Source organism: Varroa destructor, unplaced genomic scaffold (genome assembly GCF_002443255.2).
Source record: "Varroa destructor unplaced genomic scaffold, Vdes_3.0 BEIS01000005.1, whole genome shotgun sequence".
NCBI lineage: Eukaryota > Metazoa > Arthropoda > Arachnida > Mesostigmata > Varroidae > Varroa > Varroa destructor.
Window position 1 is genome coordinate 29,534,843 of NW_019211458.1, and position 26,346 is coordinate 29,561,188.

Genomic DNA, 26,346 nt, shown 5'->3' on the forward strand with positions numbered 1-26,346 from the left:
AAAATGTATATCTGGGTGCTTGCCGATATAAAGCTGCAGTGGACCTAACGCACAGTACAGGCCAACTTTTCCAAACGGTTCGTTCGTGCACTGATTCATCAGATGAACTGGAGCGCAAGCAACTGGGCAACTCGGCCGGTAGCGATCAGGCATGATGGCCGGCCGGCCGGCCGGCCGGCAGGCAACCGACAACAGGCTTATTTGTCCATCACTAACGCACAAACGGTCGGCTCACTCAAATCCTCCATCTAGACGGCCAGCTACCGAACCCAGGGCTGACCTCAGGTATGCTCGCAGCCGGTACCCGCGCACGAAATTCCGCTATCTCGCAATGAGCAGACGTCCATCCCTGGATGCGCAGATGCCTTGTGAAGTCCTCTGAGGATGGCGGTTGTTTCGGGCACAACCCTTCATTGGCGCCACGATCTTCACATGCTCTTTCTTTCATCGTGTTCGTGCACGCACACTCTCTAGATCTTTCTTTAGGTTAGATTTTACGAATGGATCCGATCTAAAGCGAAGCTTAGAAAATCAGCATCATCAATTGAACGGGAAAAGCAATGGGGGCACATAAGCTCAAAAAAGACTCGCCAGCCTTTGATGCAAAGTGTAATGGCCGTAGAAAGGGAGCGCACATCAACGGGCGTCCTGAATGTTAAGATTCTCATCTCGAATCCCGCGATCGTCTATCGTAACCAACATACAGCAGACACTGCCGCCTTCGCTGTTTCATGTCCACTAAATGATCGTAAGTGCTGTTTAAGGCTGAGACACAGTTTATTTGTTGGTCAGCTTGCAGGCCCTCTCGCACACGTTATAGCTAATGATTTTAATCTGCAACAACATTCGGTAGTTGTTAGACGTGTGATAATGAATCGAATTGGTACAGGAAACGAAAAAAAAAAAAAAAAGGTGTGAATATGGATGCAGAATGGAAGGGAATATGAGATAAAATATCGGAGGAAAATTTGCTGTGAAAACAATTTCTCACTGTTTGACCGCTGCCGTTAGATCCGACGGTACATCATGCATCATTAGCCCTTCGGCCACTTCATGGAAGTCGGGTGAAGTCCTAGATCAGCGAGTTCATCCTCAAACAATTGTTACTAGGTTCAATATCATTCTCACTTTAGGTGCGCCACACAAAGTGTTAAAATTTTTGGCAAAAAAATAGCCTACTAATTTGTAAAAATTCAAGTTAATCTAAAAAAAGGAAACATTATAGAAGATACATTCTAAAAAAGGAAACATTATACAAGATAGTAACTTGAAGACGCAATATACAGTCAGACCTACCAACTGGCACCAAGAATGCAACTTCTATAGTAAACAGTTGTCGTAACTATGATCACTCATTGTGCCCATTGGACGCTGGGCGAGTCGTGTCCGTAGCAGCTGCAAAATCACCGTGCCGCCGGTCAATCGAATCAATAGCAAACATTTTGATTCTAAAACACTAATTATATCTCAAAAAAAACTTATATATAAAAAGAAGGGGCATTTAGACGTAATAAATTAATAAGACCCTATAATAAGCCTTAAGAAGACGATCTTGCCAATGCACGCATATTGATTTCTCATTACGTCGATCTATTATTATCAGATCACCTCAAATTCGAAGAAGTCAAAGAACTACACCGCAACTGCGTTCGACGTTACAATTAAACTTGCAATAATACCCGTATTATATATTCTCATACGTATAATTATGCTTATTATATATATATATAAAGGTTACTTAGAACGATGCCAGCACCTCAGTTCACACGCACTGAAATGAACGCTTTGTAAGTGTATTTCGAATTTTGATTGAATAACAAGAATTTTACCGGTTGGCCTGCCCGTCCTGTTCATTTAGCGGATTAAGCCAACGTCAGCAGCCGCATTAACATCAGATCGCTGCGGCGGTTACGGCAGAAATATTAATGCGACACCAAAGCCTTTTTCGCAATAATGACTACAATAGGTAACAACGCACGCGTGAAAGCCTTGGCCTCAAGGACAAGCTGATTCCAATTCCGCTTAAGTAGTGATAACTGCTCCCGTCAGAGGGGGATAGTGATAGTGAAGTTAGACTAGCGTCAAAATGCTTCTGTTCAACTGGCTCCTAAAGTTACGCATATAGAAGGTAGATCGACAGTTAATAATGTAGCTGGGAAAGAAGTTACTAGTGTGATGCTATTTATTTTTTGAAAGCCACATTGTCAATTGGGTGGCGGTAGCGCACGATCGGTCAGGTAGAACTAAGCCCCCCTATACTTCTCAACGCGTTCTATTCTGCATAGACCTTCCTTTAGATATGATTTTCAAGCGGCGTATCCGTCCGAAGTGGCTATCATCGGTCTATTTGCTTTGTAACACAAACCCTTTCTCTACATGGTGCCTTGTTTCGGTCGGACAAGCGTCCCTTACCAAAATGCAAGGCCCGCCTCCATGCTGCTGCTACGCATTGAACATTTCTTGCTCGTACAACTTTTCTGAGAAGTCTGCAAAGCCGTTCGAGTTTGTTTATTTATCTGTATGAGGAGTAATCGAAAACAGTAAGTCCAACAGATAGTAAGAAGAAGAAGAAGAAGAAGAAGAAGAAGAAGAACAAGAAGAAGAAGAAGAAGAAGAAGAAGAAGAGAGAGAGAGAGAGGGGGGAGGGAGCGGGATGGGGGATAACTCTAAGCGCTAGTTACGTCTTCGTTTTCGCTTTCCCCGTCTTTTAAGCTGATATGTCGCGGCTGACATTTCTGTGTAGACAGTTAGCAGATGTAGTGCAAGAAGGCCAATTATCTCGTCGGCCTCTCTTTACGATATAACGTCTATTGCCCGCACGATGTCAATACTTCTCCTACTGTGTAATCCTGTCCGCCTGCACGGAATTGATTATAGAGCTGCAGAAGGTTGTCACTTTTGTTTTCTTGCCAGCTATTGCTGTATAGGTTGTAGGTGGAGGGTACGAAAACTGCCACGTCGGCTGATCAACCTATTACTTTTTAAGCAGCTTTTCATGTAGAATCGATTCCAGTTGGTTGATGCTACTAGCTTCCCATACACTCGCGCACTCTCGTTGAGCGCCTTGATAATGGTAATGGTTGCGTTGCCTACTACTAAACAGTTCATCAAAAGAGGTAGGGGGCAAATTATTCGGGCTGCTTAGCGTTTCTCTATTCTTCGTTGGGGCCAAAAGTGTTGACGGCGACGACAATGTTCCACTGTTAAGTGCTCAAGTGGAAACTTTGCCTAGGGCTTGCGTTACCGGTGCGGCTTTCGTCAACCTCTGCTGCTAGAATCGTTACAACTGTCTGACAGGTCAGCTGGTGTCAATGTATAATAACAATATTAACTGCAGCGCACGATCTCCTTGTCTTTGAGGCCTTTATCTTCTCAGTCATCAGTGCTGCTGCTGGATACTATGGGTCCCTATTTAGACAGAGCTAAACAACAGCGGTCGGCCATTCAGACATGATGGGTTGCACGGCCTATGCGCACGGCCACCTTAAGCATAGTTGTGTGCTACTGAATTTTTGTATATGATCAATGAGAAGCAAAATCCTAAAAATTCGCGAGAGACAAAAGCGATATGGATTAAACGGGTTTTTAGGTATCACTCCCGAATTAGCGACCCAACACAAACGACGTGGGTGCTTTTACAATGAGCCTTTACATCTACTAGCCATTTGCAATTATTAAAGGTTGTTATATGCTGGAAAGTTGAATTTGCGGTACTGCCAATGTCCATAATTGATAATCTAACCTGTAAATCGCAAACGAACAAGATTTAACTGACTATTAGAGATCGATCTCCGAACGACGATAATAGTAACCAACAACATATGTACGAGACCGGTTAGCTAGATATTCTCGATTAATTAGCTCGCTAACTGCTGATCTAGTCCGGGAGGTGTGAACCGTCAGGCCAAGCGAAAATAGCCTTCAGGTACTTGCTATTGCACGGAGACTAAATGTACTAAATCTGCTGGCCAGCATTAACGTCAGGCGCAAATGATGGGCCATCGAGATTCAGCCGCCGCAAACTCGCTTTTCTCAGCTGTGATATTCCGTACTTGGGTTTAGGCGAACTCCTTCCAGCAGATTGCCCCCGCAGATTGGCTGAGGAGGCACTAGTATTTTGAAGTTGCCCCAGCCATCACTACCGCTGACACCCAACAGTGAGGCATTATCACACTTCGCCAAAGGGCAATAGAAAAAAAAATCCAAAAGAAAGATCCCAGTGGTGGGCTAGCACAGCTCCACTTTAAAGCAATATCTTTGAAAGTCATCACCTTTCGCTGGTTAGCTCCCGCTGAATTATTGTCAAGCGGCCGTACCACTAGAATATAGGTGAGGAGGGAAACGAAAGCTGTCGAAATCCCTCCAAAATGATAATGGTTGACAATGAAGTGCGTCATGCCATTTGAAACATTCGTACTAGCGTCAATATCAACGGTAGCAGCGTTATGGGTAGCATTACCGGCAGCATATATGATGGTTTAGTGAGGTCGGGTGCCAACCATCTTCATGCGATAGCCTAGTTCGCGGTATCGGCTGAAGCTACGGGTGAAATTACCGATAGACTATACTATAATAGCACCTGCCGTTGATGTATTCTAGACAGACAACAATAACGGCGGCACCACAACAACGATAAAGCACAAAGCAGCCATACATAGTTGGCCCGTGTTGGCCGTTTATAGCAAAGAAAAAAGCTAACGTGCTTTTCGATCTTCCGGGAGCTGGAACTAATAGATTGCCACCTATTATAAAATGGACGTGGCGTTCATATAAAATAAGAAGCGTAGTTCGTAAAACATAGTTATACATGTTTAAAGCAACATAATCGCGATAATAAAGATATCATGCAATGGCCAATCAGTCGCTTGATCGCCTACGAATAAGATATGATTAACGCCCTTATCGCAGCAACCGAAATAATCATAATAACAAAAAACGGCTAAAAAGATGAAATACTTTATGTGAACAGGCCGCTTGCAGGGATCTAATGACCTGCCCAGCCTTTGTTACGTTTTCAGGACCACCTTTTTCTTACTCACCTGCAGTGCAACAGGAAAGACAGGCTTACTATACGCCAGCCTTAGTTTGTCCGATGTTGAAGTTTAACGTTTTTAGGATATTGTATCGCTTAAAACGTGTTCTAGTGATCATCCGAATCGAGCTAAGTGTCTTAAAGTACGGTTGGTCACATAAGTTTTTCAAAGCGCACAGAGTTTGTTGGCTACTTATTTCTCCCATAAAAAAAACAGGGTGTATAGTGTACCTACTAACTTAATTAATACTTTTGTTTAAGACCTTTTTTATAGCGAAAACTTGTCCACTATGACAAACATCACTGGAATGCAAACGGTTTTTCTTTGTCTGTGTCTGTGAAGCTTTAATATTACATACTAAACTAAGGACATCTAAAGTGGCCCAGGTTCAAAATCAAGTCTAAATATACGTGCCTCGTCTCGTGCTGGAAAGTCCAAGGCGCCAATTTCAAAATATTTGTTTCGGTCGCCTCTCTTTACTGCAACGAAAGGATCAACAGGACATTAGCTAAATTTTCGTACTTCTCATACAAACCCCGATGTCATTTTCACTCGATTATCCAATACACCGAAATCTGTTGATAGAGTTCGAAGTCCTTTTTAAATATCTCGCGTTTTCAGTATCTTCCTACAGCAAAAATCATACAAAATTCTATGGTACAGTTCTAGATGCATTAGCTCATGGTGCCGAAAAACCCACTTGGCTGACGCTAGTCACTGACAGGGTTGGGTTTATTCACCATCCTGCATGTCACCATTGCTTTTCCTCTCTTGTTTCCATAAGATTAATTATTATAGTAACGTTGCAGGCAGGACGTCGATCAATTTTCTGTTTCTGTTCCGCTTGCCGCTTTCCTAGGCAATGTCTGGATAGTACAACTTGTAGCAAAGTGCAGCAATTAGGTCTGCTACCATCGACAAAGACACGTAGTTACACCTTGGCATCTAGGTATCCTAGGACGTAGTCACGTACGGTATTCGACTGTGTATATATTCATGGTATAGAGAGACATAGAACCCGTACTTTTAGGACGAATCGATATCTTTCAAAGAACTTGCATGGTATATTTGCCGAAACTGAAAAGATGTCCATAATTTGCCACTAATGACGTGTGTTCCTTCGCCTTGTGGCTCACCGAGCGTAATAAGCTGATCTTTCCTTTGTCGTATGCATATGTCTATGCGAAAGTCCACACTGATCCATGCATCTCAGTCAAGTACAGGCTCTAAACAGAAGTCCTAGACGGTACGGAGCGCTGGGTGATTCGGGCTTTGGGCACAAGGATTTTTGCTACCTGCTAATTCATTTTTATTCCGCCTTCCACCGTAAAACATTCCTCTTATTGATCCGAGGGGCATCCGAGCGAAGAAAAAGAAATATGGGGCGTGGGGCAGATCCCATGCCGTGGCGTTCAGGGGGCTCCTCCGCTAAAGAGAAAATGCTGGTGGGTGCCGAAAGTGGAAGCCCGGGGTGAAAAACAGAGATCGTTAGAAGGAGAAGCAATTTAGCTCGCGACCCTCTGATCGCTTTGTAGAATCGCTTTATCAGTGTGGCGAACACGGGCGAAAGCTCCTGCGTCTTGGAGACGTCGTCGCTGCCAGCGCCCAGTCCCGGGTACCCGACACCGATCTAGGTTCGACTTCTCAAACTACACTACTAAATCTTTAAGGGTTTTGTTGGAGTCACTACACTTTCGCTACCAAGCTACACTCGCTCCAACCCGCAAAGGAAGTAGCTGTGTGCTAAGGATAATAAGTGTCGCTCCGCATTCGCCTTTCTTCCCCAGTGCCTCCTTTTACCTCAATGATGTGTGGGAGATGCTCGCTGGGCATTGCGCTAGTTTAGTCGTGGCCTGATTTGTAGTAGTTGGAGTGACTATTCCATTAGGATGAAAGAAGTTTTCACCAGGTAGTGCATTATTCCCCCGCGGGTATTGTAATGCGGTTCGAAGACGGTAGCGAAGCCGCAAGCCTCGTCGTTCAAGTGGTAGGGGGCTCGGGGTAAGGCTTATAGTGGGAAGGTGGGGAATGCCATAGTGAATGGTACAGGGAGATCGAATGTAGACACCACTTAAGCTGCGAAAACTTATTCTACTTTGGCAGTATCGGTCGCAGAGACTTACAGCATCGCGAGTGCCATTGCACCCTTTCTGGCCTTCCTACCCTTATTTGCTACTAGTACGAGCTTCTTGGTGCGCGTTGTCGCATCGAGCACAAAAGTCACATGTATAAACCAAAGCGGCACGGAACTTAGCCTGCTGTCCTAGCGACGGGACGAATTCAGCTTAGCGTAGGCAGACAAAGAGACCTCTGCTTTCCGTGGGGAAAAGGCAAATGCTGCAAAAGCGAGAGAGAGAGAGTTAGCCGCTGCCATGACCAGACGACACGACGAAGGCACACCCAATCCGCTACGGTCGTCCGTAGAAGACAGCCGGTACCGAAAATCAGCTAGTATCCCGGCGCTAACTCATTTTTATCAGCGCCGAGCCGCGCTGGTGAAAAAAACACTCGATGAATTACGAACGCAGACGAGGCCTGGAGGGGAAGGAAGAGAAACGGAAACGCCAAGGCTATCAGCGACGAAAAATAGGCTCCTTTCCCGTTACAGAACTACGATCACTACCAAGAAAAAGCAGGAACGGTGGAAAGCTATCGACTTTAGCTCTTGCCATGTAGCGACGACGCGAGCCGGCGAGAGTGTCGCCGGTTCGGGCAGAATACACAGGTTGTCGTCCAACTTATTTCCTCTAGTGGTTCGCTCACATCGCGGAATTCTTTCTTCATACAGAGAAGATGGGGGAGGCCGAGATGGTGAAGTAGCAACTACGCATCCAATTAACTATTATTATGATCTAACAAAACGGAAACATATCTCCATATTGATAACACAATGTCTACTATTAAACTGGGTGAGGCGATCGGTTTGGGGGTTTCGTGACTAACTGCTGCGTAAGAACAACACAACAGCCAGGGACAGACAACACTTAACGTATTAAAAAGATGACAATGCCTGGTGGTGAGGATATAGGAAAGAGTGACCTTGCTTAGAAGCTGAGCCGGCAAATGTGGATGGGGGTAGACGCCATGGTCTGGCGTAGTCGCAAAAAAAAGCAGCACCATTAACATTATGAGAATAACATGGAAACAGTACAGCTCTTAGTAGGTCTGCGGGTGCTGCTGTTGCAGGTTTACCAGTGTGTCGACGGTTGATGCGGTATATTTCAACTCAGTCGTACTCTTTATTTATAATAGGATTCACCGTCAATGGAAAACATTGCTGGTAGGATATCAGCCTTAACTATTTTATTATGTTAAAACATGGACGGTTTCATGGAGTATATATCTATGATTGGTCAAAATAGCTAAGTTGCAACGCGCTTACGCGTCATTCGTCGTTCGATTACCATCATCGTGTTTAGAATTGCTAGATAATTACTTTGTTTCCTTAGTTGTGTTAAAACGCATCTTACATTGTTTCAAGGTATATTACGATACACAGGTTTACGCGGTATGACCATAGAGGCGTTCGGACAGTAGCTTGCGACTACTTACGTCTTATGCGTCCTATCGAATGGATATCTTGTCTGTTTATCAGCCGTAAGTATTTTTTCATATTTCAATTGATCTAATTACTATAATTACTGCTGTTGTAGCCAAGATGCCGAAACGGATAATTCCTATCCGCGCATCTATAGCGATGCACCATGACAAAGGCCTCTATGACGTGCACCTTATGTGTATTATAACAAGAGCTCACTTGCCACGCACTGCGTATCTTGGTAATACGGAAATCTCTATACACTTTAGCACCCGTTTTTCGCAACCAAGAAAAATTTTTCTTCCTGTTTTATATTCAGCGTTTCGTTCCCTTTCCGATTTCTAACTTGTCTTTGTCCTCTGCTACGACGATCTAAAGTGTACTTTAGACATTTCAATTAGAATAAATTGAGAAGCTTCGATGTACGTTCTTAGGCGTACGGGGCGGCGTGCACCAGCGTAGCGTCGTGACGCAACGGCGTCGCTCCACACTGCGCCGCTGCAACCATCGTGTGTATGTGAGTATCAGCTCCCATCGTCGTGCACCGCCGCCTTCTCGTGCGCAAAAATTGCCAGGGGCCTATTTGTGGTCTGACTAAGGTGTCATCCATCAGGAAAATCGACAGTGACGACCCAAAAGAATGACGACGCAAAGAAGTAGACCAAACGTGACAAACTGAGAAGAAGAAAGTCAACTACGAGTAACTCCACTCCGTCAACATCGCTTTGTTCGTTACTCGTTGACTCCATAAATTGTGGCTACAAGTATTGCTCTAGTGAAACAATCACACGGGAACTAGTACATGCATATCATATCTTTATGTAGACTTGCGTCAAGTCCATACTTATGAGGACTGTTTAGGGTCCGCGAATAGTGCCAATTTTTGAGAGACCACAGTGCGATGAACGGTGTCGGGTAAGGGGTTTGAGGTGAATTCGGCCGCACAAGCAAGATAATATAGCCAGATGTGCGAAGGAAGACGAGTCTGCTTTTTTTTTTTTCGATATTTCAATCCGTACATTTCTCGAACGCGGGTGTCCCAGACGATTGGCAGGTAAAGGGACATGCGCTTTGTCTTCAGTGCACCACGGCTGTTTTAGCTATGAAGTTCGCCGTTATTTTCGTTGTTCGTGCAACTGCATAGGGGTAAATTCCCCTGCCGATGGCATGTCACTTCCTCTTCAACTCCGTCTACAATTGCTATTGTACGTTTGCTAGAAGAATTTAACTTCCAGTTTGTACGGTTTGAGTTAGCCGAGTCGCCGTGTCTCGCTGACTTTGACTAGTTTTCTTCGAACATATCAGCCAAGCCGGCTCCCTCCCCCGTCCCAAATGCGACCCGTTGAGGCAGTAATACCCGTTACGACAGGAACGTATTCATAAACTGAAGTGGTCGACTATTCCGGAAAGCGAACGGCGTTCACCGCTCATACAGAATTACGTGCCAGTACCAAGATAGATATTACGCACGGTCACAGAATCACCCGGGCGAGGCATCAATTCGCTTCCGCCTCCGCGCGCCTCTGTTCAATTGCATATAATCTTATATGTTCATACAAAGGCTTCCCAAGGGTATACCGAAAGACGTAGCCGGGACGCATCTGGTAAGCGAAAGCACGGCAAGGCGGTAAGACACGAAACGTTTGGCAGGTGGAGTACGCAGTTTTTCGTCTGGCCACCGATTCTACTTGCTTGTTATTGCGAGCGAGGGGTTGAGGAATAGGAAAAAAAAAGGACATATGCAACGTAGCTGGAATGCTCTCGCCACACGTATAACGTAAACGGTGCGTCCGTCTGGGGACCAGACGGAGATTCTACATAGGTTCTACGCGAAGCAAGACTTCGCGACTCCGGAGAAGTCGAATGAGTGATATGAACGAGAGAAGGCTGACGACACATTTGCATTGTAGAATTGCGGCCTGATAGGCCTACCGATGCGGCGACCATATCGAAAAAGGAAAATGGATTCCATCGCCCCGAGAAAGAATGAAGAGCGCTAAACGATTGAGACGAAGCCTTATCGTTTTTTCATGCATAAACCTGCCTTCTACTATTAGTTGGTTTTAATCTACAACGTGTATTTATCACAAATAAATGTAGTTCCGCCTATAGAATTTAGCCTAGAGCGGCAGTTACCATGGCCCATATTCGGAAAGTACAGATACTGCTACCGTACTTCTACCATCCTACTGGCGTTTACAACTACGCCGTCGCCTGCGCGCGAAAGTGCGTTCGTGTACATCCTTTGGCGTGGGCAAGACAAAGGTGAATTGGACGGGGGGACGGGGGGTGTGGGCAGGGACGGATCGAGGCCGGTTGATGAGGCCGGCAGATGAGCGAGTAAAATAATACGCTACGATCAGACTGCGGCAAGACAACAGGACGAAGTCACGAAGTTACGACGGTACGTGGGAACGCAGTCACGATGTCATTCAGGCGCTGACTATAACAAACGACATCAGTGATATTATGACACTATTGGATTGCAGCAGTCGACACAGCGATACGGGGAATCGCCAGGTAAGGGATCCGCCTGGTCGAACGAGTGAATCAGGACAGAGGACTAGCAGGTTTACTCACTTCGTTTCATTGTACTACGCAGATAGGAAGCTGGAACATGTAACTCCGACAGCGGTCGTGGCCACCACAAAACCGTCTGATATTCGGTCCATGACAGGACGAAGAGGCGGGGTAGTGATAGATAACTGAGGGTAATGGATAGTCAAAGACGAAAAAGAGACAAAACACACGGTTCTGCCGAAACTGATTCTCCACAATCTCGAATAAAGCCGTTGTCAGGCGGCAAATAGAGTTCGACGTCGCTGTTGTGTAAGCGAACTGTATTGTAAATACCATAGCGAATGGTCAGTCAGCGGTTGTTGAACGAAAAATAGTCAGGTAAAAATAATCCGCGAAGAAAATATCAATGGCCTTATACGTTATACAAAACAGTAACACAGACTGCAGAGAAGTTAATATATGTATATATAATATGAATCATATATGAAGTTGTTGTTAGCCTCATGGTCTGTGTGAATGTAACTCTTTTCAGGATTTACACATTGCACATATGTGCTGAGCAACAGAGCGTGTTGCGCCATGCTGGCCTATAGGTAAACTTCGGAGAAGTCGACCCGAGAGAGAGAGATGACTCGCACTACTATTTCGAAGTATTTTGTCCATTGTACTTCAGCTATTGGCGGCTGGGATGGCGCATTGCGTATATATATACGCAAATGTGTAGGGCTATCAACGGTCAAAAGCAAGAGCGAAATAGGGAGACTGACATCTGGTAGAATAATTAGAAAAACTTGACGTCCGACAGCTTATGACTTGGGTTGTTATCGAAACATGCGATACCAGCCGTCTGCTATTACAGCCAACGATCTTTGGAAATGGCTGATATATTGTATCGCTTAGCTACCTCTCAGCCTTACGCCTATGGCACGAACAACTGACTGGGCACAAAGTGGCACCATCGTATGGGCCTGATTATCACTGATCCAAGCCTGTTGCTTGGGGACCTCTTCGTTGCTATTCGATAGACTATCGCCCCGACAACGACAGCATCAACAACAAAGCTATCACGATTAAAAGAAAGAACGCCTACCCAGGTTGCTTAGGTCGACCAGATCTTCATCAATGTCATTTATGTGTGCACGAGTACCGCGCTTTACCCGTACGGTCTGTGTGCGTGTGATTTGCGCGGATGATTCGTGGAAAAACGATCATGATGACGGTACAGTGATCTTGCCCGGCTCCCTGGCTTGATTCCTGCTGACTACCTGTTTAGCTGATTTGATGTTTCGCTGCCTGGACGAAACGAATAGCGGAAAAACCGCAACGGTAGCAGAACCATTGGCTGTTGTACTAGCTGACAACGTTTGAGATTATCTCTCTATAGAGCGACATATTAGCAAATAATCATAGGTACACTATATGAACACTCGAGAATTCAGTGTGTGTGAAGGCGGCCACAGCCCGTCGCCCGGGTGTTACCAACAGACACACACAGATGCAAACGCTAACAACACATTTGTACATGCACGCAGACCAGGACACGTTCATCCTCATCAGATTTATAGCAGTAGCGGCAACAACATGAGCGGCAGAAACAGTGAGATGGCCCGAGCTCTCAGCCAACCATTCACAATTCTGCTAGCGATCCGATTTTGACGCATCAGGCCAATGTTGCTGGCGCTAAATACAGCCTGTACAGTATATCTATGTGGATATAATAATCGTTCACAGAGTAGTTTGTCGTAGCGAGTGAGCTCGCCCGTATCAGACGCATTAATGCATACGCTGCGGAACAAAGCTGATGACCTAGTGGATGGACAAATCTCGCACTGGAAAACACTGCTGGCTGACAAAATATGTTTTTTTTTTTTTTTTTTTCTATTTTAGCTTAGAATTCGCCGTTGGCAAAATAGAAACGGATCTGAAGGCAAAATGAAGTTTAAGTTGAATTGCAATTGAAAAAAAATTCAAGAGTTCGCGAGCTAACTAAGAGTTTTAAGCGTTAAACGATAGGGGCGGGCTTTGGAGCTGATTTTTCCAGACATTTAAATACGTCTTTTCCTTTACGAAATCTTCTAAAATATCAATTTTTGGCCGCAAATTTGTTATCTGGGTCACGCGAGCTAACGGTGGCCGTCGTAGAGCGAAATACAAGGAATACCAAGCTATCGCTTAGAATGAAATATCTATATTAGCCAAACGTATAAGGTTGCATACCGCAGCAATTTGCTTAACAATGAATTATTGAATATTTTGATCTTGTTGAGGTATGGCGATTATATATATATATATGATATTATGGTATTAAGATATGAAGTTATATAAGCACAGAACGGGTGGCTGAGAAGTGTTCGTTTGTGCTAGCGAACGACGCAGCTATACCAGTCTGCGCCAATTTGGTGGCAGCGATAGGACGGCTGGAAATATGGCGTGTTAGTAAGTTGACTCGTCAAATATCTGGGTGATTGAACGGCGTGGCCGGAATCGGTGTTCAGCACTGCCCAGCCCAATAATTGGATCGAATGATACAAGCGTCTAAATGAAGATCGCGGGTGGTTGACCAGATGATTCCGAAAGCGCAACGCTACCTACGAAGAACCCCCGAGTGTGGATCGATTCACTTGTACGAAGCAGGACTACAAAGGAATAAAGGGATCCACAAAGGAAGCCCGCTCGAGTGGTTGCTTTTTGCCGCTACAGGAGAACCGAGAAGACGCTCGAACGACCTGTGTGTGCCAAACGGGTACTCTTGGATGGGCTGGAGGTCAAGCTCGAATTTGGTGTGTTCTGGACTACCGTAGAGTCATGAAATCGGCTATTTTCTCACCTTAGTGGCTAAAGTCAATTTTGACACCGAGTTAGTTCGAAACTCTACGTCAGAGAAACCTGACCTTTATTCCAGGCAGCGCACTCAGTAAAAGCAATACAGTTGTCGCTATTCTGAGTGGACGTATTAATGCACAGTCTCTGTAGACTGCAATTGTTAAGGCAAGGCGTAGAATGCCTTAAGTGTGTTAACATTATAGAACTGGAAGGCCCCCTTAGGTACGCCACTAAACGTACTCAATCAGGACTCATCAACTGGTTACACCTTGGTGGGCAGTGTAATAAGTACTGAGGATTAACGGTACAGCGAATTTATTCTCAACGAGGACACACTATATAGAATTAAGATCGCGACCAATCTTACCAAAATCAGCGGAGGCCTTATCATCCCCAGACTGCCCCAGATGTAAATAAAATCGTATGCCGACTGATGGTGTATACAGGGGGTACCCGGACCAGAGCACGCAAATACGTACGCGACCTGCGGGTGAAGGCCAGTACAGTATGTCCCTTTCGATTTCATCGATAACGGGGCTGCAAATAGTCCTTATTGGGCAGAGCGGCGGCTACAGCGAGTACTGCCATGATAACATGCGGCTCCTCGGAACTGCGGGAGTTCTGCTTGTGTGGGCTTGTTGTTTGACTCGTCCTACAGGGTATTCTATACGGCATGAGAAGCCGAAGATTGTTGCTCGTGGAAGCAACGGAGTCCCAATTGACGCGAAAAGATAGCGACGACGTCTGAGGATATCCTGTTAAACATTCGAAAATAGTGGCAGTGCAATGAGAACATTTTGCCGGCTAAACGTGACCAAATCGTGATAGACCAAATATTATCGTATAGATATATGAAAGCATAGGCAGTTACGGCTATACTAGGTCTTTTTTAGTGCTTTATGTCCAATAGGTAAGTTCCGTCCCGCCAACGACAATCCTGTTAATAATATAATAGGCGGAACCGCTGATAGGCAACATTCATCCTGAGTCTTTCTAATGGAACGTTGCTCATGGTAAACTCGACACAGACCATACTTGGTCGCCCATGATTGAAAGAAAATAATTAAAATTGTGAGTGCTATTTTAGCAAGCGCGCTTTTCAATTCTTGCTACAGCGTAATATCATACATAGCCTGAAATTGCACATGTGGGCGTAACTAGCTTTCAAGCCACTGATAGAAAAAGAAAGGACCAATATAAATTGCAAAACTACAACAGCAAATATTCTGCAACGGGATATACTACAGCAATGGGAATCTTTGGTAGGGTAGCAGAAGCAAATATACGTAGATAATAGTCTTGCATATTCCTGTCACAAGGCAATGCCGTCGCAGGTTGCGCGCATCGAGTTGAAAATCTGTGTTTTGTTATCTCATTTAGCTTAAACGCAGCAGACGACAATGGCAACTACTGACTGCGAGAAGGGGAAGGAAGATGGGGAGGGGGAAAGGAAGAACCGCGAGAAAAAGAACCGCGCATTTTTCAAATGGCGACGAAATTTGGGAACCCGAGTAGCGCGATGCTTTTCAGTGCGTCGTAATCGGTAACGGCCGTGTCGGCACGCTGCTGTTGAAGGTGGTACCATACACGATGCTACGGTAGAAACTCGGCATTCCTGTCACTTGTTTGGTGTATTCCCGTTGCTTTCGCTGATGATTCTGCGGTTGCTTCTGATGCTGGTCCGGAAGGCTTCCAGATGTGAAACAACCATAAAAACTCAGTTCTATCATGCACTCTAGCGGAATCTAAATACATAGAAACTCCCATGTCTTCTCCTATGGATCGCTAGTCACCCGGGCTGGGTCAGGCCACAGTCTTCTACCAGCTAAGCTCAGCCAAACTGGATCAGCTTGCAGGTCGGTAAACTCTCGCAGAGTGTGACGTGCCAAGCTAGCCAACTAAAGCAGTTATACGACTAGACGATCGTCTGTGGTCGCCCGCCCGTCCAGTATTGGTAGTAATACTAACAGCACTAGTTGCAGTGTCTCAGAAAAAAAAAGTCGCCGCTTCGCCCATCAGATCGAAACTACTGTCGATTTGCGCATTGAGTCGGCGCACGGGGCGGATGAAACGAGCGCGCAGACAAAGCCAAACGCCCAACGGCTACGAATTCTCGTTAGCTGCAAATCACGCGCCACGTTATTACGAGGCCGGTAGCTCTACGATAATGTAGACCTACAAGGACAAAACAAAGTAAGAGGGATTAATTCATGTTCACATAGACGGCGATTCAGTAAGCGAGGCAGGCCACGGCGCAGGCCGACAACATCCGACCGCAGACTGCTCCATGATTGCGGCGGCAATAGGTTGACACGAAGTCGGATTCTTGGATGATGGAAAGTGAAGATAGTACCATGGCTGTCGCCACGACCTGCATGGCCACATGGATTGCTGGCATCGTCGTACCATTCACTCGACAACGAAGCAAATGCAGCGAGTTTCAATGGATCACCCTGATCACCGTCTGTGTGCTAATCTCTTTACGCTTCTCGTGGGCGTATGGGAAGGGATCTACCCCCGTCTTCCGATACGCTTTGATGTTTGAGTGCGTCTCAAAATCACTCGGAGAACAATCGCTAGATCCGGTGAGCACCAGGTGAGTGAAAGACGAGCCGCGTACCTTCTGTGATAGCCGGTTTCGCCGGTTGACAATCCGGTAACTTCTACTACCGAATCGTTCGATGTCTGAAAGCTCATCTGGAAGCAGCAACAGTAGAAGAAGTAGTCGCAGGCAATGATGATACGTGCACACCGAGGTTGGAGCGCAGAACAGTCAGCAACCTAGATACGCGAGGTAGGCATGCCTAGACAAAGCACCTGGAAAGCTGCAGCAAGAGGGATACGGATGATTCCGTTCTAACGTCAACCCGACATGTTCAAGGGGTTCCTATGTATTGTACTAGCTCTGAAAGCTCGATAGGAGCAAGAGTCCATGCAGCGGGTTGATGACGCCAGGTGTGTAGGGCTGGAGCTTAGTCTGTTCGGCAACTGCTAAGCATGAGCGCTTCAAACTCTCAATGAAAGAATTGAGCTTTCAATAGGAGACAGACCGAGTAGTCGGAGTGATCGTCGAGCGGACGCCGCCGGCAAATTGTGGTAAGCTGCAGTGCTAAGAGAACTGGGGAACGGAGAAGCATGGGTGATCTACATAGCACGGAAAGTAGAATCGAGCAGACAAACTGGCAAGCCACTACGAGCATTGACAGAAGACGATGATATGTACGCGGAGAGAACTAGAAACTAAGGAAAAAAATCGCCGAAAATAGAAAAAAATTAGCTTCACCAGTTTTTGCTAGATCGGCAGAGTCCGCGCAGAGTAAAAACAACAACGACAGCAACAACAAAAAAGCTAACAAGAAGGCCGCTAGGTGACATGCAGCTAGCAGTTGCTGGCCAAATGGAGTACGCTGGGAGGGAGTAAGAGCTAATAAAAATTTCAAGTTTAACGTCCGATACTTCTGCTGTTGTTAAGCACCGTTGACTGATGGCGACTTCCGACACGAAACAAACCCTACATGAGCCTAGATTTAATAGAAGGTCTTCATCTTCCTCTCCACCACATAACACCATCGTAACTGTGGAAGGACTACCCAACTAATTATTATTATTATTATTAGGTTTGGTACGTAAAACAAGCATTTCGTCATGTAGCTGACAATAATAGACACTTTTTAAAGTTTGAACTGATCATTGTCTGCCTGGTCACGCAATCGCGTTTAGTATATGAGCGTTTCGGTCGATGCGTACTGTTTTAGGATCCCGCATTTATATTGTAAATGATTCACAAGCATAGTCGCGTAACCCATCACGAATAGAAACACAAAACGAGCAACAATCATCATGACATTCACTCCGATATGAGATAGGGACATTTACTGATCAAATTGACAAAAACCGCAAAGTTGGCTGTGTTATGGTGAGTTTATATACCCACAACGGTCTACGGAGAGGGACAATGAATCAAACGGAGTCGTTGGCAGATGAAGCAGGTGGCCTATATAACAACAGTGATTTTTACGTAATACCAGGTAGTGCGGTTGCTGTTGATGCTTCTGGGGTATCCATCACTAAGTCGGTGACTACTTCTCATCAAAGTTGTTATCCTTTCCTATCTAATTTAGGTCTTCGGAAACAGAGTCTACTTGTTCGTTTCCACAGAATACAGACTCGAATAATTACGCGGATCAAGCTGCGGGACTACTGTAGATGCGTATATATACAAAAGGCCCAGAATGATGGAACTTTTTATAGTAAATTAAATATAACACTCGATAAATATAACACAAATCGAACACATCGAATGCTATTTGTTTGTTTTTGGTCTGTACTTCTTACCGACGTGCTATATATACATATATATTGTACGACATTTTGGGTATTTGGGCGACATGTGGTGCTTATTTTATGTGGTACATGGACCTGTGCGGAAAGTTTTCAAAATAGGAAATTGATCATTCTTTCGGCTATCCAACGGAAGCCTATTAATCTGTTCGCAAAAGGTTTTTCATGTATAGAGTTGCGTACAGACTACCTCACGACGGTCATTAACACCGCAACCCTATAAATAGACTCTTACGGTCACCATATAAGTGTACGGTCTATCCATATCTCCATGACTGTATATGTTTGGTTCGCACTTCTATCCAGCAATTCGTAGCTTTAACAGCACTTCCACAGTTGATCTTAATGAGAACAAAGCGGCCATTCTGTTACAATAGTACAGACAATTTGTTGTTTTAGGGGAAAAGCACCTGCAAAAAAGCAGCTGACTCCGCTTTCTTTCAAATCCGTTATCCATCAATCCGTAAGCGTGCATTGGATCATAATCAGACAAGATTCATTGGGTGCACGTCTCTGTAGTTGCTTTCAAATTAGCAAATAAGAGGATGACACGAGGAACCTTTGTACAATTTCATTCACTGCAGAAGATAGCGGTATTCTCATTAACACCGGTCAGCTAAACATTGCATGTGGCTATATCAATTGTTGAATCAGGTTTTTTTTACTTCATCACTCTGTTTCCTTGTCACTGTGACCATTTCGGCTCACGAAGTTGTATTTTCTGTTACTGCCTCGTCTGCTTTGTCTCAGTGGCTCTCCAGTTATGACGCACCAAAACCTCGCCTTGAATTGACTCATTGTTATAGAGGTAATAGGCATATGTAGGTATTCATATGATTTCACGAATACACCTATCGCCTCTGGCGATTACCCCGGCACGGCTAGTAGCCAACGCCAATGCTAAAAACAACGTTGAAAACAATATCTTACGCGTTACGGCTTTCGCTTTATATCTACTATGACCGTTGTTGTATAAACTTTGCCGCAACTGTTTTTATTCCCGTCATTGGGATTGTCATAGGCGGCAGCAGCGGCGAAATGAGTAGTGGCTATAATTATCAAGCACACCAATGAATCGTAAAAGTCACCGAGGTTGCGGTTATACTGCGAGGTTTACCTAGAGAACACCTGAAGCCGGATGGGGCCGAACCTCGAACGTCGAAGGAAGAAACGGCCATACGTTGAGACACAGGTCCTATAGGTAAATGACTAAGCGTGTTCTGTTCAAATGGAATACAAAGCAAAATCGTACTAGTCTCCAGTGCGGGACTTGTCCACGGTAATTCTCTAGATGGCAAGCTGAAAACGGAGCTAAGTAAGTAGGTTTCCCTTTAGCTAACCAAGTAAAGGCTGCTTGATTCCTAGGCTAGCCTAAACCAAGGGATAAGAAACTCTACTAAATACTATACACAGTATACGTGTTCACTGCACTTGCTTGCATTTGCTTATTAAGCACCGATGTCCCGTAGATCCCACATTGAGATGCTTCTCAAGATAGTTTTTGACGATGGTAATAATAGGACTTGATGTTCCTGCTCCCTCGACGTTACGGCGATACTTACGACAGGCGACCCATCATTGTTGAACCCGGCATGCCTTATGAAGCTATGTCGAGTTGACATTTTGGGTCAGCGGACGAGTACGGACGTGTTCGCTTCGGGAGGGGGAGTAGCGGCAGCGGCAGAGATAGTTCACTACTTATTACACAGATGAAGAACCTAGCAAGTCATCTTCATCGACATTGATACGGCTTCAGAAAGCAGTAGCTGCTGATGTTAATGCTGCTATTGCAACACAAAAACGCCAGTGTTGCGTTTCAGACAATCGAACTGAATTCATCATTTAGGTAAGACGCTGATCTCTAGCGCAGTTTCCTCTTACTTAATTTATCTCGTGCATGTTGGGTGAATAAAAGAGGTATAGATATTTAAACTTAATAATAATGTCGCGGGAGAAAATAGAGTTAATTATGCCTATAAGCCTATTTCGATGTGCGGGCTAAAGTGAAATAGGAGTGATGCAAAACCAGCCGAGCGGGGCCGTTCTCTAAGATGTGTCGGTGAAGGCCCCAATAAAGATTAATAGCGCCGTGAAGTTGTTCTCTGAAATGCCATAGAGCGAACGCAAAATTCTTCTGAGTAAATCAATCTATTATACTTTACTGTACAACTTTCCACCCTCCCTACGCAGGATCGAAGTTAAAATGAACTTATACGAATCGAGTTGGGTCTCGCAAGCTTAATGGTGATAGTAATAGCGAAAGTATAATAGGTCAATCGTAGAATTCAAGCGAAGACACACGCCGATAGCGATAGCAGTAAAATATATTTCACGCTAGCGTCTTTTATTGGCACTGCGTTTGTACGGAGGGCCGGATTTTGATGCACTTTCTTTAAAATATCACACTTACGCTATAGCCTTTGAGAGGGCCTGCGAGAACATTAGCCGTATGACTCTTGATTCACCTTAGCGAACAGGGCTTGCCAGATAAGAGCTAAAGATGCAAGGCTGGCTTTAGAGCGCACGCTTCGTACCGAACCCCACGTAATGCTTGAGTATGTCTCCAGCTACACAAGAGAGCTAGCAGAGTTTTCGAATGGTATCATCGAATACATCTCATTGCTTTTGTTTAGTAGACGAACATCAAGTCTTCGTAAACAACTGTAGGCCTGATGACTTATCGCGATGCGCAAGTTCACTTCATTGTATTGATCTTATCAGCATCACGCTCTACATACACGCCACGAAGCAAAATATTATTATAAATGCACATTTATAACTATATAGCGAACGATGACCATAGAATAACGACAAATCGTCATAATGAACATATCACAGTAGTAAAGTGATGAGACACTTCGGACTGCGTTTCGTCGTGCCTACCCCCTTTCAAGTTGCTATTTTAGTCTCCTTTGCCCCTTAGCTTTGTGACGAGACATTGTTGTTCACTAACGCTCATCTATCTACCTATCTATCGCCATGACGTGTCAAATCTATAAACGCTAAAAAAAAAAGTTTCCGCAGCTAGTTTCCCCCCACTAATGCTATATATCCACAGAACGGGCTTTTACCGATTACCCCTCTCGACTTTTTGCTTCGAATACAGATAGCCACAACGTTGATGATAGCCAACCTATACGCAAGCCAAGTTTTTCTGATCTGTTCCCAGGCTGACAGGCGCCACTTTCACCTTGCCCCCCAACCCCCGATTCAGACGTGCGCAGTTGAGCATTGTCTATATCCATCGATACAGACGATTCCTGGGGACTGCAGTTCTCTTTGCCCTTCGAAGTTCTCTGTCGCTTTAAGTCATATTCGATCGCCCCCTCCCTCTGATGTGGCCTAGACCTGGACCTGACGCGCTCGGGAACATATCGGCCGATGAGGAGACTCGCACCACTGTAATTTTCATTTATGCAGTCAGAATGGTTGTGAACTGCTGTAGTTTTTGCCGTTAGCAATGGTGCCACCCCTGTCTCAGTAGCAGCTCGAGATGACGTTGAGTAATGGTTACTCCGCATCATCATTGGCTGTGGTAGCGAAGCCTCTCTTTCACCTCCTTTTTTTTCTCTCTCGAATTCTTTCATTCTTTATCGTATAGTCAACATTTCCTAGCAGTCAATTCTGCTATGCCCGTGGTTGTTTTCTCTCTTCGCTGATCATTCGTGGGACCGCGGCCCTGGTTTCAATCGCCATTTGTTCTGATACTCGTACCGGTGCCCTTCTGTAAAAGAGTCTTCCACTGTCTATCGCCTATCTTAGCCCACCCCCTATGCGAACACCATCATCGCAGCAGACGAACGAGACGATGACATCATGATCATCATCGCTAGTGCTGGGATGTCGTCGTGCTCCCGATGCTCGGACACCGGCTGAAGAAAACCGAAAAAGACAGCCAGTAAAGGCCAACCTTCGCTGGCCCATAAGCCAAGCGAGCGCAGCGGTGAAGGTAGGAACACTATAAAGTAATGGCAAAGGTACAGCCGTGGGTTAAATAGAGCGGTCGAACCGCACTCAACCCTCAGTTCGTACTCAGTCACTAGGTTGGGCATCGCAGCGCCAGAGAATGTTCCACGCACCAGTGCCTGTAGCTCGCCTCTTGCTGGCTTATTACCCAAGGTGCTACATACCGACTATAGTTCAGTACTGGTTGTACCGTAGCCAACAGCCATGTCGATGGCACTCACAACGACAGTGAAACCGAGATTGTGGTCAGTTAGAACAGAATCATCGTCATCAACAACAATCATCATCATCATCATTCGTCACCCTCATCGCCGTCGGTAGCAGCAGACGACAGCAGCAGTCAACTAGATAATTTTTCGATTCAACTCGCCCTGGCAACGCTCGACACTCAGCAACCATTACAAAGACAGGTGAGTACAAAAATTGTTGTAGCTTCGTCGAGTACCCGTTACAATGGGAAGGTAATAGTCAGACTCTGAAAGAGAACCTCGCTATGTTCCTCAGTTAACTACTTCGCTATCTCTCTTTGCTGTTGCAGTTTGGGTTGATGTTCGTTGAGACGTGCTGGGACACCAAGACGACGGGTTAGGCAAGCCGCCGGCGTTGGTATGAGGGTATGCTGGTGGTGATCGCGTCCGCGTTTATGCGCTTTTAGCAACAGCGGCGGTGTTCAAGAAGTGTACAGACAACTAGTAAGACCTACAAGGCGCGGCACTACAACGAAAGGGCGAAACCGCGACAGGCCGCTACTAGTGCGATCGACAATACTAAAGCTGTATTGAAATGTAGTGAGCTTTCGAAAATATCTGCGTTTCTATACATTTATAGATATAGGCTGCTTGTGTTAGGCGTATAATCATAATCGTTGGGGACGGCAGCGCGTGCGGATTGTTGATATGGACAAATCGGGCCAAAGCATTAGCGCCTGCCGGGTCCTACCGAAGTGTTTTCTGTCTTGATGAAACTGTTTCGCAAAGAAATTTTAGAACTTAGAGAAAAATCGAATAGACTCTGGGTTTCACTATGGAGTCTAGGTAAAGGATTTTTTTTTAAATATTTTCATGGCCGTATTGTGTTTTGGGGCAAAACTAAAACTTCGTTAAGGAAGGACGTTTGAAGAAAAGACTGCTAAAGTGCGTTTCACTTCAGGGCTAGTGTTAATATTACCATCGGCAACAGATAATAAGTAATAGTAGATTGTTAAATTATTAAATGTTTCTTTCTCTTTTAGTAATATAACAAACTTCGTGAATTTGATTGCGCTTTTTGTCCTCGATATCTATAAGGAGAAGATGAAAATTGCAGTTGTTTTGGAAGTACTGTCATACAATAGGAATTAAATTGTAGTACTACAAGGCAAAGTTTGCACGCGACGCAGCTCAGCACCTTCAATAACCACGTCCACCTTAGAATGCTCTTATATCTTCGAAGCGGGCATTCGGCATGGTTAGATGTCTCCTTACTTTCAAACCGCTTAGCGAAGATCATCAGACATCCGTCTTGTAGCTGGTGAGAGGTACTTTATCCGCCAACCACTTTACACCGTATGCCGCCAAGCCGGTGGTCAAAGCCAGCCAACGATCTTTATTCACTGCGGTCCAATACTTGGCGAAGAATTGAAGACACAGAAGATTCAGGCGGCGACTTTCGTGCTTTGGTGGATACGCCGGCGATACCGATAACCCACAATCACGTTTTTATTACTGGGGCTTGATGACGTTTATAACCATGGACATTGAGGCTATTTAACGGTCTATTATTTCTATGACTTGATTCTCTAACTTGATTTTCCCTGCCCTAAAGATGTCTGGATATCTGGTTTAACCTAGCCAACTACATTCTATAATGGCCCTGCCGATTTCCGTATATATAGTTCTTGTACGTGTTCTCGGGTACCTTCGTACGAGTGCGTTGCACGAACACGTCATTGCGTCCGGCAGCTCGCCCACCTTAAAACTCACACTACTAATTGCAAATGCGAATCTGAGCGTCGCATCTTAAGGCCATATCCAGTCGCTTATCAAGGGACCACAGGCCGTGCCGAGAAAGAGCTGTTGTAATCCTCTCACCGAAACCTTAATCTTTGACTTACTGAACTATATACCCTGAATCTAATAGAGGCGGATCATTTGTTTACTGTTCGGCCGTACATAGACGAAAGCACAGATGATATATAGTCTTTTTTTATGCACTGCAGCTAAAACACGCCACCGGAAACGGTGTACTCAGACAGGTAGACATTTCACTGTGCCACGTTCGTGGTCCATTGTTTACGCTATACCGTATATATACCGCCGTTGATGCTGCTGTTGATGCGGTGATACCGATAGGTAGGCAGGAACACAGGCTGCCCTGGTGGAGTAGACTACTACGAAGAGGATACAGACGATCGTGAGGCTATAAATGGCGATGTAACAATGCAACATTGTTAGCATTGAGGTAAATATGATTGAACGTGGTGTCTGTCGGGCGATGCGGAAGAAAAGAATAAGACTGTAAAGAGTTGCAGACTATGCCGTACCACATAGAGATGTTTTTAAGCTCATCGGGCCCAGCAAGATTGTGTTACACTACAACTGAATAGGGCTGAAAGAAACTGATTACAGTCTGAGACCGTCACAGGCTTGCCTTATTAGTAAACAAGAGATTGATATTGTCTTTGCTCGGTTAACCTAAACGTTTCGAGTTTTACGTCCAGGATTGTCATCAGTCATTCAACTGGATCAGTCAGCGCCTTTCAGGCGCGTTGTGCCTGCGCACCTAACTCCGAATTGTACATTTTTCTTTATTCCTTCACGTATTTTTATTGCTGCTTTGTTCGAATACTATAGCAGACCGCACAAATGCATGTATCGACACTTCGAAAGTCGGCCGGCACAGATTACTGCTACAGTGCGCGCAACAATGAAAAATGATTGGCTTGCACAACGCGATGAAACTTCACGATAAGACGCTGCCATGCGAGAGGGCAGTTAGTTCGGCGGCGACGATAGATGGTTGAGCGCCTGTTTGCCTTCTAGCCTGCGTCATTGGTCACCTCCACGCAGGTTATCCTATGTGAGGTATCGCAAGATGCAGGTTAGGAAAGGGAAAAAATTTAGGTAATCGCCATAAGTAACGCACCTATGTAGAACGCAGAGAAGGTTTATGCCGCACTATCTAAATAAAACCAAGTGAACTGCTGCACTTTTACGGCAGCAATATCACGCACCGGACGAAGCGCGTCCTGGTAATAGCTCGCAGGCCTGTACAAACACATACACACAGTTTCGAAACAGATCCCGTCTCAGAGTATTCCTAAACAGTTGTCTTTAGCTTCAATAACGGTTACAATGGCCAATAGCCAGCAGTGTAACAGCAGCAGTCATAGAAGAGTGTGATTACTGCAGCGGTGACAAATACTATTACGACAGCCACAAGATAAACGGATAAAACTTGTTTGCCTTCTAACTAACTAATATCCAAGGGCCAACGGGCAACGTCGATTGTCCGTGCACTTACTTAACCAACCAACCAAGCTGAGATCGTTCTAGCGGTCCGGAGACAGGTCACCACTCTGTGCTACTATCTTACATATTGTCAAAGAGTCTGACGCAGGCGGGTACCGCAGTCATCCGTGGCGACGGCGACGACTACAAAGCAAGGACACGTTGAAACGACGAGCCACTCGCGCAAACAAATGCGTTCAAGTTGATAAAGGCTGGAAACCAGCACTCAAGGTGTTGCTTGCCCCATACGGGCCCTGGAACAGTGGCGGTGTAAATTTCTTTGGAAAAGCAGACGATTTTTATGATCAATGTCATCATTGGGTTAGAAATTGTATTTTCGTGCCGTATAATTGAGATGTACATTGGCTGGAAGGTAAAGGATGTATTTACGACATTATTCAGTGAGCGAAAGATCAGACGTCAGATGAAGCATGTCAGTTTGCTGATGCTGGTAAAAAAAATTCATCCTGAGGATTACTGAGGTGCACGGATTGGGGCAATTTTATATTTGAGGTTTTTGCCATTACAGGACTGCATATTCGTTGATCTATGTGCTGCCGAACTTAGGACGTACTCTCGGGTGCTTGTAATCAGAGGAAACTCTATGTTTCGAGCTTTGCAGTCGGCGTCACCGTTA

General features: G+C 45.2%; 1 protein-coding gene and 1 long non-coding RNA gene across 3 annotated transcripts in view; one reads left to right on the top strand and one right to left on the bottom strand.

The window, feature by feature from the left end:
- The window catches only part of Mef2 (myocyte enhancer factor 2), a 111,091-nt gene that overhangs the window by 22,998 nt on the left and 61,747 nt on the right, over positions 1-26,346 (bottom strand). The window lies entirely within an intron of this gene.
- Positions 22,043-23,478, top strand: LOC147755517 (uncharacterized). Its single transcript, XR_015329074.1, has 2 exons — positions 22,043-22,631; positions 22,760-23,478. It is a non-coding gene; the product is annotated as an uncharacterized LOC147755517 (long non-coding RNA).